The following is a 12,241-nucleotide window of genomic DNA, read 5'->3' as shown; positions in this document are numbered from 1 at the left end:
GTCACTGCAGGTGTGGGGCACCCATGAGCGTCTTGCTATGATGCAGCTCAGGATAGCACAAGATTTAAGACTAGGCAGATCTGTCTTTTTATGAGAGGTGCATGTGATCTGGGGCCCAAGCAGTGGGTCTTTTAAGAGAACCAGGTTCCTGTATCTCTAGCATTTCCCAGGCACCACTCTCTGGGGAAATTGGAGGAAGGCAGCTTGCTGCTTTCTAGTCAGGACCAGTGCTGGGAAGAAAAGACCTAGTCAGCTCTGTAACTCTCTGTGTTTGAAAAGACACAAGTTGGAATGGAAATCCTGGCTGAGCAGAGTCCTGTTGGAGCAATAAGTATGTACTACTTTTCCAGCGCTCTCTAGTTACCAGAAATGTGCTCTCATACCCTAATGAGAACCCCAAGGGTTTACAAATTTCCCCTGGCCTAGTTGGAACTGACTCTCCAAAGACAGAAAAGGTTAAAAATGTGTTTTAAGCTTCAGGCAATTATAGCAACCTCACAGAACCCCTGACACTAAGGGGATTTATACTGGATTTTATCTAATATTAATATGACTGAGTGCAACTGAGCATCACAGGTCTAAGGGGCACCTGCTTCCCCAACACAGCATCTTTGGTTTGGGACTTAAGGAAGACAAAAGGATGCTTGGGGTCCAGCCCTTGCTAGGAAAATATAATCAGGAAATGGAAGAGCCCAAGAATTAGAGCCTCATGCTCCTATTTTAAATACATTTGCTGATGACTGGCTTTAGATCAAGAGGTTGCACACAGAACTTCACTCACAGGAGGCCTTGAAGGCAAGAGCAGGCCCCTTCCAATCGTGCCAGCGGCACATCGTGGGGGTGGGAAGAAAGGCCAGAGATGCTGGTGGTTGCCAATAGCAGGGGATCTCAAAGGGTGGCTGGAACTGGGGAGAGGCTACTGCTCTTAGAAAGGGCAGCACAGGCCCTGCTGGGGGAAGCAGTCCCTCATTACTTATCTCACCGACCAGCTTCACTCGTTTCCACCTGGAGGCATGTGAGCCATTGGCCTGTGACCTATATAATATCTGGTGTCACCTCAAGCTGACATTTGTTCAACATGGATTTGCTAAGCATTAGGACTTCTGCTGCCTGCATGACCTTCTCCTCTCACCCCATCCTCAACTCCTGCTTTTTGCTAAGATGGCAAACAAAAGAACACGGTCAGTGTTCCCAGGCTTAGTGCAGAGTACAGACACGTGAGTCAGCTAACAACCTCGAAAGTGGTTTGTTTGTTTAACCTCATGTACCTCGGATCTCACTCTTGAGAAAGTGAACTCATTATGTTCAGAAGGGAAGGGGCACTGCACTTCTTCTGGACTTGGAAGGCTTTCACCTGTGGTTTGGCGTCTTCAGATGTGGATGAGCTACACTTTCAGCAACTGGTGGCTCCGCAACCTGTCCTTGGCTGGGACAATTAAAGCCCATTGATGATCCCCTGGGCTGAGCTCTGAGGAAATGTACAGCTGGTGGGGACTCCCTCTCTCTTTTTTCTTTTGGGGAGGTGGGCAGAGTCAGCTGGTGAAGGTGGTTCTGCATTGTCAATCCCATTCAGCTCCTTGCTGTGCCCCTTTTCACAGAAGTGAATGTTCCTGTATGAGGTCCAGTAGGTCACTTGGTTATCAAGCAAAGTATGGGTTCTGGGGAAGAAATGAAGACGAACACGGCGGGTGGGGGACTAGTAGAGTACATGTGTAGGGGAAGGACAGAACATGGCCTTCTAGACTGGCCCTGGCTTGAGAGTCCAAGGCATCATCAGTTGGGTCTGGCTTTCCAAGGACACCCAGGGTGACGGATGGGAGTCGGGCAGTGCGGGACTTTCTGCATGGCATCTGTTGCTTCTGACTACTTTCTGGGGCCTCCTCACTGGAGGCTGTAGAGGCCAGGGAGGGAGGAAGATCCTGGGGCCAGGTGGAGCTGTGAGTATGGGGGTGTGGGGAGTGTGGCCGGGTGGCTGCATGAGGACTACAGTGTGAGAGGCCGAAGTAAGGCTGAGGAGGGCAAAGATGGCGAAAGGGTCTTCTGTACAAGAAGAGTGTCACTGTGCGGCCCCTTCCAGCTTGGCTTGCCTCTATTGGCTGTGTACTGTTCTAGAATGATGCCTGCCATCAGCAGGACACATTCTTCAAAAAGGACGGGAGGTAAAGCTCAGGGAAGAGGTCTAGGAATCAGGAAATTTAAATTAAATTTATGTGTCACATTAAATGTATGTGTCACTTCAACACTGCGAAGTATGGGGTTACGTTCCCATGTGGCTCTGATACCTTCTGAGGTCAACTGGTCCTTTTTGACCTAAGCAGAGATGGTTTTACCCTGGCCCCAGCCCATTCCCTTCCCCACCCTGTCTGTGATGCCCAGATGAGGTACTTATGGTCACTTCCCAGCTCCCGTTTTCACCTCCCAACCCCTGGGACAACATTCTTCCCCTCCTCTTGCTGACCCTCCTCCCGGTCCTCTGCCCTCCCTCCCTCCTCCGGCCTTGAATCATTTTCTGTGTGAATGACAGACTTTCTTGCACGTTTGGGAGCAGCAAATAGTTTTTCATCACAAACAACATAAAATAATGTTAGCTATTCATGACCTTACGAGTCCTGTCTTCATCAGAACAGTGCCCATATCTCCCCTTCCCATCTTCATCTCTGCCCTCCATCTGCTCACCTGACTCTCTCCCCTCCCCACACACTACTGACACCTTTTTCATGCAGAGCATGTTAGTGGCCATCTTGTTTCTCTTGAGGTCTCACCCTCTTTACCCAAAGTGCTTCATCACTTTGCCATTTCCTGAATAAATATGGAAAAGGAAGGTTGTTGCTAGCCTAAATAATGACTTTTCACCCTGCTACAACCATTTTACAGGTGTGGACCCTGAGTATCTAAGAGGTTAAGCAACCTGGTTGGATGGTTTGTGAGTTACTTGGGGAGATTTCTGAGTTAGAAGGGGCTCCTGTCCCCACAGGAAGCTGGAGATGTACAGGTCCTGGCCATGGCCTGGCAGGGGTCTTGTCCTCCTATTTTTGTCTTAGGAGATGAGGATCATCTCCTCCCATCACTTGGTTTTTCAAGACAAGGTCATGGGGAGAAGGTTCTGATGTGCCCAACTTTCTATTAATTTGCTCTTTGGGGAGAGTAGGCATGGGTGCTGGGTAGGGCCAAAGTGCTGCTCTGTCAGCAAGTTGCATCTCTGCAGTGATGGCCAGCCCAGCACACTTTTCTCAGTTTAACACACCAGTGGGTACATTGTACCTCATAGCTCAGAATCAATAAAGTCAAGGCAATTTCCTTAACATGCCATCAATAAGAGATTATGGAAAGGGGAGGGTTTTCTTTAGAAGCTAATGCCTTACTAAAGTTCAAATGAGGCAATATATAGTAAAATAAATTCAATCTCTATTTTCACTCCTTGCAATTTTAGTGGAGACTAAATGAAATGGAACTGTGTTGATCCTAACCCGTTCAATATATCTTCACTGCCTAAGAACCAAGGTCATTTTTACCTTCATGGGAAGGGAGGTAAAATATAAAATTCTCACCCATACTGAACAGAAATGCATTTGTAGGTTTTTGAAAGCCAGGTAGATGACTGATATATTATGTAATTCATTTCGTGGCACAGCTGAATGTGTTTTATAGATAGTGTTTAACCTTGCCAGTTCTGCTCTGAGATAATCCCCCTTTTGAGGATAAAAATCATATATTTAACATAAAAGAAAAGGTTGGGAGGAGAAAAGCAGCATAATGTGTCCTGTACAACAGATCATCAGAAGTTGCTTCCATGGAAAGATGATCAGAGCAGGTTCATTGCCGCTTCGCCTTATTAGCTAATCGTCATGTTAATACTAATCAGGAGCGAGGAGATAACCACTTGAGTGGCACTGTGGCGGTGGCAGTGTGCTGCTGACTGACAAAATGCACGCAACGCTGTGTGGTGGGACGGCATGCGGGCGATGGTACGGACTGCAGCAGGGTGGGCCTGGGGTTGGTTTTCTGCTCTGTGCAGTGTGTGTTCTATAAACTGGGGTAATTTACAGATTTGAACCTCTGTTTCTATGTTTTAGGGGAGTAACAGCACATACTAACAGATACTACTAGTTATTTGTCTGTTATCCAATTCCTGTCTTCATCCTTCCCAACGGAGTTGTGTTTTGTCCAGGTTTTCCCACCCCTACTTCCATGGAGGAATCTTGATTCATCCCAAGTAGTACATGGAAGTCTCTGGTCTGGGGAAGGTGCACAATCGCCATTGGTGCAATCAGACTGGAAAGGAAGTATTTTTACCTTCTTCTGGGGTATAAACAAAGAAGCACATTGTCCCAGTGGCGACTGGTAGCCAGCTGGCATTCACACGAGAAACTAGACTGGACGTGAAGGCAGAAGTGAGAGAGGCAAAGCACTGAGGCAGAAAGGACCAGGTCCTCAGCATCCTCAGTTCTTGTGCTGGGCCTGGAACCACTGGCTTCTGGGCTCCTAGGTTTAAATAAATATTATTTGTTTAAAAGTAAGTGGTAAATTTATCTAAGAAGCCATTTCAAGCTGGGATTTTTCTGTTACAGGCAGAGCAATGCATTCCAACCAATAAGCTACAGTAGAGGACTGTTGTAAGGATTGGGCCCTATCAAGGGCCCAGTGGATATTTCTGGGATGATGGCAGTTTTCCGTATCTGCCTTGTCCTAAACAGCAGCCACTAGTCACATAGGACCACTGAGCACTTGAAATGTGGCAAGAGCAGTAGAAAAATGGAATTTTAAATTCCATTTCATTTCAGTTAATGTGAATTAGAAATTTAAATAGCTACATGTGGCTAGTGGCTACTGTGGAATGGATCTATGGATCTATGCAAGCGAATGACATAGTATTTGGAACCTAATAGGGTCAATGAATGCTGGGTTCACTGCTTGTGTCTCCCACACCCGCCACGCACTTCTCTGAAAACTCATTTGCTCACCAACTTCTCAACAGGTAGCACAAAGAGCAGGAGGCAGTAATTTTGAAGGTGAGCCAAGGGTTGGAAAGAGAACCAGATTTGAGAGTCAGACCTGAATAGACGTTTCCGATAATAGTGTTTGCACTTTGTTCCTATCCTAGTTACCCAGGGAAGCCAGGCCCCTGTGTGGTTGGAGGCCCAAGAAAAGCCAGTGCATATCCGTGGGCAGATTACGATGTTGGCCTACAGGTAAGTGAAGACTTAAGGCTTAGCAGACACGTCCAGACAGTTTAACACCCCAGTGAGTGTGACAAAGGTTTCCTAAGAGCCCCTGTCTGCTGAAGGCTCATATGTATGAAGCAGCCAAGCCTTCAGTGGTGTGCTCTGTGCTGTGACCATTATAGCTCCCACACAGGCAGATAATGTCCCCTCAAAGAATGGCCTTCAGAGGGAATCCTGGGCTGCAGGAATTGGGATACTTCCCTAGGTGACTGGAAGCATGCTTGTTTCTTACAAATTGTATTCCTTGTCATCTGCTGTTACCCCTTCCCAGTCTCCATCTTTATTCCTCTACCAACCCCATCTTCCCCTCTACTTACAAGTTGGCAATACCTGTAAGTTATTTCACCGATAGAAAGGAAATATTAGGGTCCTTTTAACTTAGGCCAGTGAAATATCAATGTCCAGCATACTTGGGGGAAAATCTTACTTACTATCTACCAAGAGTGGAAGGGTGGTGTGCCCAAAGGAAGCTCAGTTCTACGGGCTTTGTAGGGGAAGTGTGCTGTTGTTGGTTCCCTGAAACATAGGCAAGTTTGATTGAGAATTTTCTGCAATTGCAGGTATTTACTGTTTTAAAAAGTTTTTTTAACGAGAGGTAACAAAATAAAGTACACAAAACTTAAGTGTACATCTTGATGAATTTTGTGAATATATGTGTATGTACACACATATGTGTGTGTGTATATACACACACCTACCTACATACCAGGTAACCCCTTCTCAGAACGAGAAATCCCAGTCTGTATCTGCCCTCAAAAGCAATCACTTTTATTTATATCACTATAGATTGGTTTTGCCTGTTCAAGAACTTTGCATTAATTGAATCATACAGCTTCTCCGCTCAGCATTATGCCAGGGGGGTGAATCCAGATCGCTGCATTGAGCAGAGTGTGTTCTTTTCCCCTCCTATAGAGCATTCCACTGCACTGACTGTATCAGACTTTATCCATTCTACTGTTTCTGGACATTTGGGCCATTTCTGGTTTTTGGTTATTGGGAATAAAGCCACTACAAACATCTTTGTACATGAGCATTGGCAGACATATGTATTTACTTTAATCAGGTTTATAGCCAGGAGGTGAATTGCTGGGTTATAGATTATGTATATTTAGCTTCAGTAGATACTGTTGGAGTTTTCCAAAGTGACTGTACAAATTTCTACCTAAACAATGCAGGAGAGTTCCAGTTTCTCCATCTCCTCATCCAATCTTAGTACCATCAGTTCTTTTAATTTTAGTTATTTTTGTGTGCTTGGCAATTCTGGTGGAAGCATATTACCCTATTTTGATGCTCAAAGTCAGAGGTGGCAAAATATGGCCTGTAAGACATATCCAGCCCACTGTCTGTTTTTGTACACAAAGCAACCATGTTCATTCATTTAGGACTTGTCTATGACTACTTTTACACTTAAACAGCCAAGTTGAATACTTGCAACAGAGACCATATGGCCCACAGTGCTTAAAATAGCTGGCCATTTATAGAAGTTTGCTGCCCCTGCTTAAAATAAGTTATTCGTGGGAGAACTGTTTCAGTAATCATTGTGGACATCTTGTTGCTGTTTTCTTGGCTTTATGTGGCAGGCAATACTGCATAGCAGCTATACTGGTTTGCCTTGGTACCCTGGTGCTGGGGTGGGTTACAGAATACTGGGATGTTGATCTCGTCAACCCTCAAGGCAGATGAACAGGGCTTGGGGCACTTGGAGTTCCCAGGATGGTTTTCTCTGGTTTTGAGCAGCCTCAGTGGTTAGTCCCAGTGTGTGAGGTAAACATGATATTTTTCTGCATGTGCCATGATGTATAAAAGTTTGGGAGGCCTTAAGACAAGACTCCATACCACTATCTTCATTTTCACAAGCCTGCCAACTGCTTCCCACCTGTCTCTGCTCACTGAAATCCCCAATCCAGGTTTTTTTTTTTTTTTTCTCAAGTCCTCAGTTTTCTTAATTTCCTTGTGGCTTTAGACACTGCTTCTCCTTCTGCAAAACTCTTGCTGGCCTTGCCTATGCAATAATAATTATAATACTGGTTAACATTCATTGGGGTCCTCCTATGGGGTGTAAGATTTACATATAGTATCTTAACTGTTTATCATAACAATCAGATGCAGAAAGTAGATGTTTTCAGCAAGTCTCAGTTCTTCGCTAGTGAGTGAAAGCAGGGAAGTGAACCTGGGTTTGTGGAGCTTGACTGTCCATACTCTCCAGGACGTCAGCATTGCCTCCCACTGCATGATACTGCTATTTTTCCTCTGATCTTGAGGATCTTCTTTGGTTCTGGCTTTTGTACCTTTTGCTGTCTCCTAACTCTTATTTCCCCCATGGCTCAGACATTAATCTCCTCTCTTTACTATATGTTCTTTTCCTCCTTTCCCTCAAGGTCTGGCTCATGATTTCAACTTTAACTTTGATCCTGGATGTGAATTAATATTGATTTTTTTCTGAGGGCATTCTGAAAACTTTACATGTGGTATCTCATTAAATCCTCAACATAACCCTGGAAGTCAAGACTGCACCCACTTCACAGAGGGGGGAACTGAAGCTGAGAGGAGTTCATTGACCTGGCTGAAAGCGACTCAGTTGGAGGGTGATGAGACAGGGTACCTCTAACCCAGATCTATTATTATCCAAAATCCCATGAGTGTAAGACACCTCTATCTCAGTTGAATTTCAGTGTGGACCCGCAACTTATTACAGGATGTGTCTGCTTATATTTTCATCACGATCTTGAGTACAACATGTCTAAAAACAAACTCATCCTTCTATCCTCCTGTTCCATGCCAGTTCTGCTTTACACATTCCATTTCCCACTATTCTCTTGGGCACCTGTGTCGAAGTCTCCAAGTTACCTTGGATTCCAGATTCTCCATTATGTACCTACAAGCTGCCACTCGACCTCCCCAAGCTCTGATATCTCCTATTTATATATTCATGCTTCAGGTCTGGGTGATGCTTTTTCTGTTTCCTGACACCAGGCACAGCCATATAGATCATGGTCCCTTTCTCTGAGATCCCCAACAACCCTTGTCTGTACTATGCCTTCAGATACTCAATGTGATTTCTCTGTTTCCTTCTGTCTGCCTGTGTACCCACCTCGATATGTACATGTTCCATCAAGGCCGGGTAGAATGTTCATTACCATGCTTCATGGTGGCTTTCAAACATGCTTGGGCCTCAGAATTAACTGCAGTCTTGTTTTTTCCAAAATAGGTTCCTGACCAGAGCATCTGATTGATTGAATTCAAAATGAGGTTGAAAATTTGCATTTTTAACACACATCTTTGCGATTTTAATGCAGGTAGCTTTGCACCTTACTCTGAGAAACACTGGTCTAGTGCAACTCTCTACGCACAGGTACAACCTGCATTCAAAGAACAGGGCGCTGAGGGGGAGGAAGGTGGAGGAGGATTCAACCCTCATCTCTTGCTCTCTTGCAGCCTCCTTTATTCTTTCTGCCTCCGATATTTTCTATGCACATGTCAGAGGCTCAGTGATTCTTGGTAGAATGAATGAATTTGAAAGTCTTTGTCCTCATCTCTCAAAGTTATTCTCTGGTCATGAAGCGAAATGATGCATGTGAAAGCTGCATGAATTCCACCTTCCAGTAGGATTTCTTGGGTAGAAAGTGGTGGGGCTAAAGGGCATTCTACAAAACACCCAACCAGCACCCTTCAAAACTGTCAAGGTCAATCAAAACAAGAAACGTCTGAGAAGCTATCATAGTCAAGAGGTACCTAAGGAGACAGGGCAACTTAATGTAATGTATTCTGGATTCCTTGGGACAGAAAAAGGACCATCAGGTAAAAACTAAGGAAAGTTGACCTTTAATTAATTAAAAAGAAAAAGACGTGGTTGAGCAGAAATCTAAAGTACTCATGCTGTCTTCCCATTAGTACATGGGATGGTTGACAGGCATTAGGTCACAACCTCAATGTTAGCATCTCAGCCTATTCAGAAAGGTGATGCTGGTTGTGTTTGCAAAGATTGCCACTAGTCCAACGAGTGCTTTGTTTCCTTCACACGTTCCTTTTCTGGGATGAGTGTCCATGAAGATCTGGCCAGTCTGAAGGCCTGCATGGTTTAAGTGGGTCATTGAGAGCAAGACTTTGGCATTGAGGGCTGGTAGAGGCCAGTGCAGTGATTTCAGCAGAAGCTGGTTCCAAACTTAGCTCTGATATTCATCAGCTGTGTGACCAACAGTGTGTTTTCTGTCTTCTCATAAGTTGAATGGAGGTGACAGTCCCCTCCTTGTAGAACTATTATGAGTATTGTTGAGTGTCAACTAGGGCACAGTAGGCAATACCTGGAAGAAGATACTTTACTCAAGGCACTCTTTGGTCAGGTTTTGGGAGTTTCAGGTTGGCTAAAGATGGGACCTCTCAGGACTTCTTTCTCCAGCTTCTTTTCCAAATTGGGGTGAACTACCTCCTAGAAGTCCTTTAGCCTTCCTGCCATGCTTGGCTGGGCAACCCCAGACATAACTCAGACTTCTGGTTCATTAGGAATGGAACATTTATCTGCCCTACTCCCAGATGCCATTTTTATTGGTGTCTAAAAATAAAAATAATAGTCATTTCCTAAACGTCAACAGCATTGACCCAGCTGGCTGGAGTTCTTCCTCTGGGCATGCTGTTCACACCACATTCAGATGCAGACCTCTGACCCGGTCATTGTCAGTGTGCACAGTCCAAGGAGGAAGCTTCCAGTCTGTACCCAGTTTGCTGTCTCAGTGTCTGAGGCTCTTCCCTCCCTAGTCTCCCCCTTCAATGTTGGTTAAGGACACTGGGGGAAGGAGAAAAGAGGCAAGAAGTGGGGGAGTCACAGAGTAGGATAGAGAAAAAGAGAGAAGGCCCTGACACTTTAAAGGTGAAAGAGGTAGTCCTGGCAGATAAGTAACAAACATGTCTTCCTCCTGCATGAACTGTTTGTGCAGCTGATTAGATTTAGCATCGTCCAGAATCATTCTCTGATGTATTCGTGCCACGTGGGGAAGATTTACAATTGCAATTCTCAAAGATGCTGTGCCTGGGAGTTATGTATTCTCTGCACAGTGTAGCCAGGGAGGCCAGGGAAGTTTCATGCAATTTAACACACTCCATAGATCTTTCTGGACATATTCTGGATGCATCGCTCTGGTCGTCAGCTACTCCGACAGAGGCAGGAAGCAAGTCCAGGATTGGTAGACTCCTGCAGCATGCAACACTTCTGGGTCACCTTGGGCACCACTCTGCAGGTCATATCTCAGGCAGAGATGCTGGGACTCCTCCTAGAGTAAACTCCATCTTGTTCCAGGGACCTGGGTTCCCAAGGTGGGTGTATTTTTTTTTTTTTTTACTATATTACCCTCAATAGAGTGCCATGGTGTCACAACTCACAGCAACCTTAAACTCTTGGGCTTAAGCAATTCTCTTGCCCCAGCCTCCCGAGTAGCTGGGGCAAATCCACCACAAGTGGTTCGAACCCACTTGCCTTGGTGTATGTGGTCAGTGCCCTAACCACTGATCTATGGGTGCTGAATCAGTGGGTATATGTTTTAAAAATTTTTAGTTACACAAGTAATGCCTGAATACATTCTCCCTGTAAAAAGGAAATTAAAGCAATACAGATACTCTAAATTCCTCTTCATGTGTCATCCCCAGGCTTTTTCTCAACCCAAGAAGTAACTACTGTTACCATTTGGGCAGGCTTTTCCTAGAACTATTTAATGCATTCTTATCCATTTATATGAATGCATACAAAAATATGTTGTATGTGTGTATGAGGTTTATTTTTTCCCTCCTTCTCTCCCTCCCTTCCTTCCGTCTTTTTTTTTAAATTTTTACCTACCTTTAAAAAATATTTATTCATGCAGGTGTTTGTTTACATAATGGCATCTTGGTGTATGCTTGTCTTTTTTTTTTTTTTCTTTCTTTTTTATTTATTTATTTATTTTTTTTATTGTTGGGGATTCATTGAGGGTACAATAAGCCAGTTACACTGATTGCAATTGTTAGGTAAAGTCCCTCTTGCAATCATGTCTTGCCCCCATAAAGTGTGACACACACTAAGGCCCCACCCCCCTCCCTCCATCCCGCTTTCTGCTTCCCCCCCCTTAACCTTAATTGTCATTAATTGTCCTCATATCAAGATTGAGTACATGCTTCTCCATTCTTGTGATGCTTTACTAAGAATAATGTCTTCCACTTCCATCCAGGTTAATACGAAGGATGTAAAGTCTCCATTTTTTTTAATGGCTGAATAGTATTCCATGGTATACATATACCACAGCTTGTTAATCCATTCCTGGGTTGGTGGGCATTTAGACTGTTTCCACATTTTGGCGATTGTAAATTGAGCTGCAATAAACAGTCTAGTACAAGTGTCCTTATGATAAAAGGATTTTTTTTCCTTCTGGGTAGATGCCCAGTAATGGGATTGCAGGATCGAATGGGAGGTCTAGGTTGAGTGCTTTGAGGTTTCCCCATACTTCCTTCAAGAAAGGTTGTACTAGTTTGCAGTCCCACCAGCAGTGTAAAAGTGTTCCCTTCTCTCCACATCCACACCAGCATCTACAGTTTTGAGATTTTGTGATGTGGGCCATTCTCACCGGGGTTAGATGATATCTCAGGGTTGTTTTGATTTGCATTTCTCTAATATATAGAGATGATGAACATTTTTTCATGTGTTTGTTAGCATTCATCTGTCATCTTTAGAGAAAGTTCTATTCATGTCTTTTGCCCATTGATATAAGGGATTGTTGGCTTTTTTCATGTGGATTAATTTGAGTTCTCTATAGATCCTAGTTATCAAGCTTTTGTCTGATTGAAAATATGCAAATATCCTTTCCCATTGGGTAGGTTGTCTCTTTGCTTTGGTTATTGTCTCCTTAGCTGTACAGAAGCTTTTCAGTTTAATGAAGTCCCATTTGTTTATTTTTGTTGTTGTTGCAGTTGCCATGGCAGTCTTCTTCATGAAGTCTTCCCCCAGGCCAATATCTTCCAGTGTTTTTCCTATGCTTTCTTGGAGGATTTTTATTGTTTCA

This window comes from Nycticebus coucang, chromosome 8, assembly GCF_027406575.1.
Source record: "Nycticebus coucang isolate mNycCou1 chromosome 8, mNycCou1.pri, whole genome shotgun sequence".
Lineage (NCBI taxonomy): Eukaryota > Metazoa > Chordata > Mammalia > Primates > Lorisidae > Nycticebus > Nycticebus coucang.
This window is presented reverse-complemented; position numbering follows the sequence as displayed.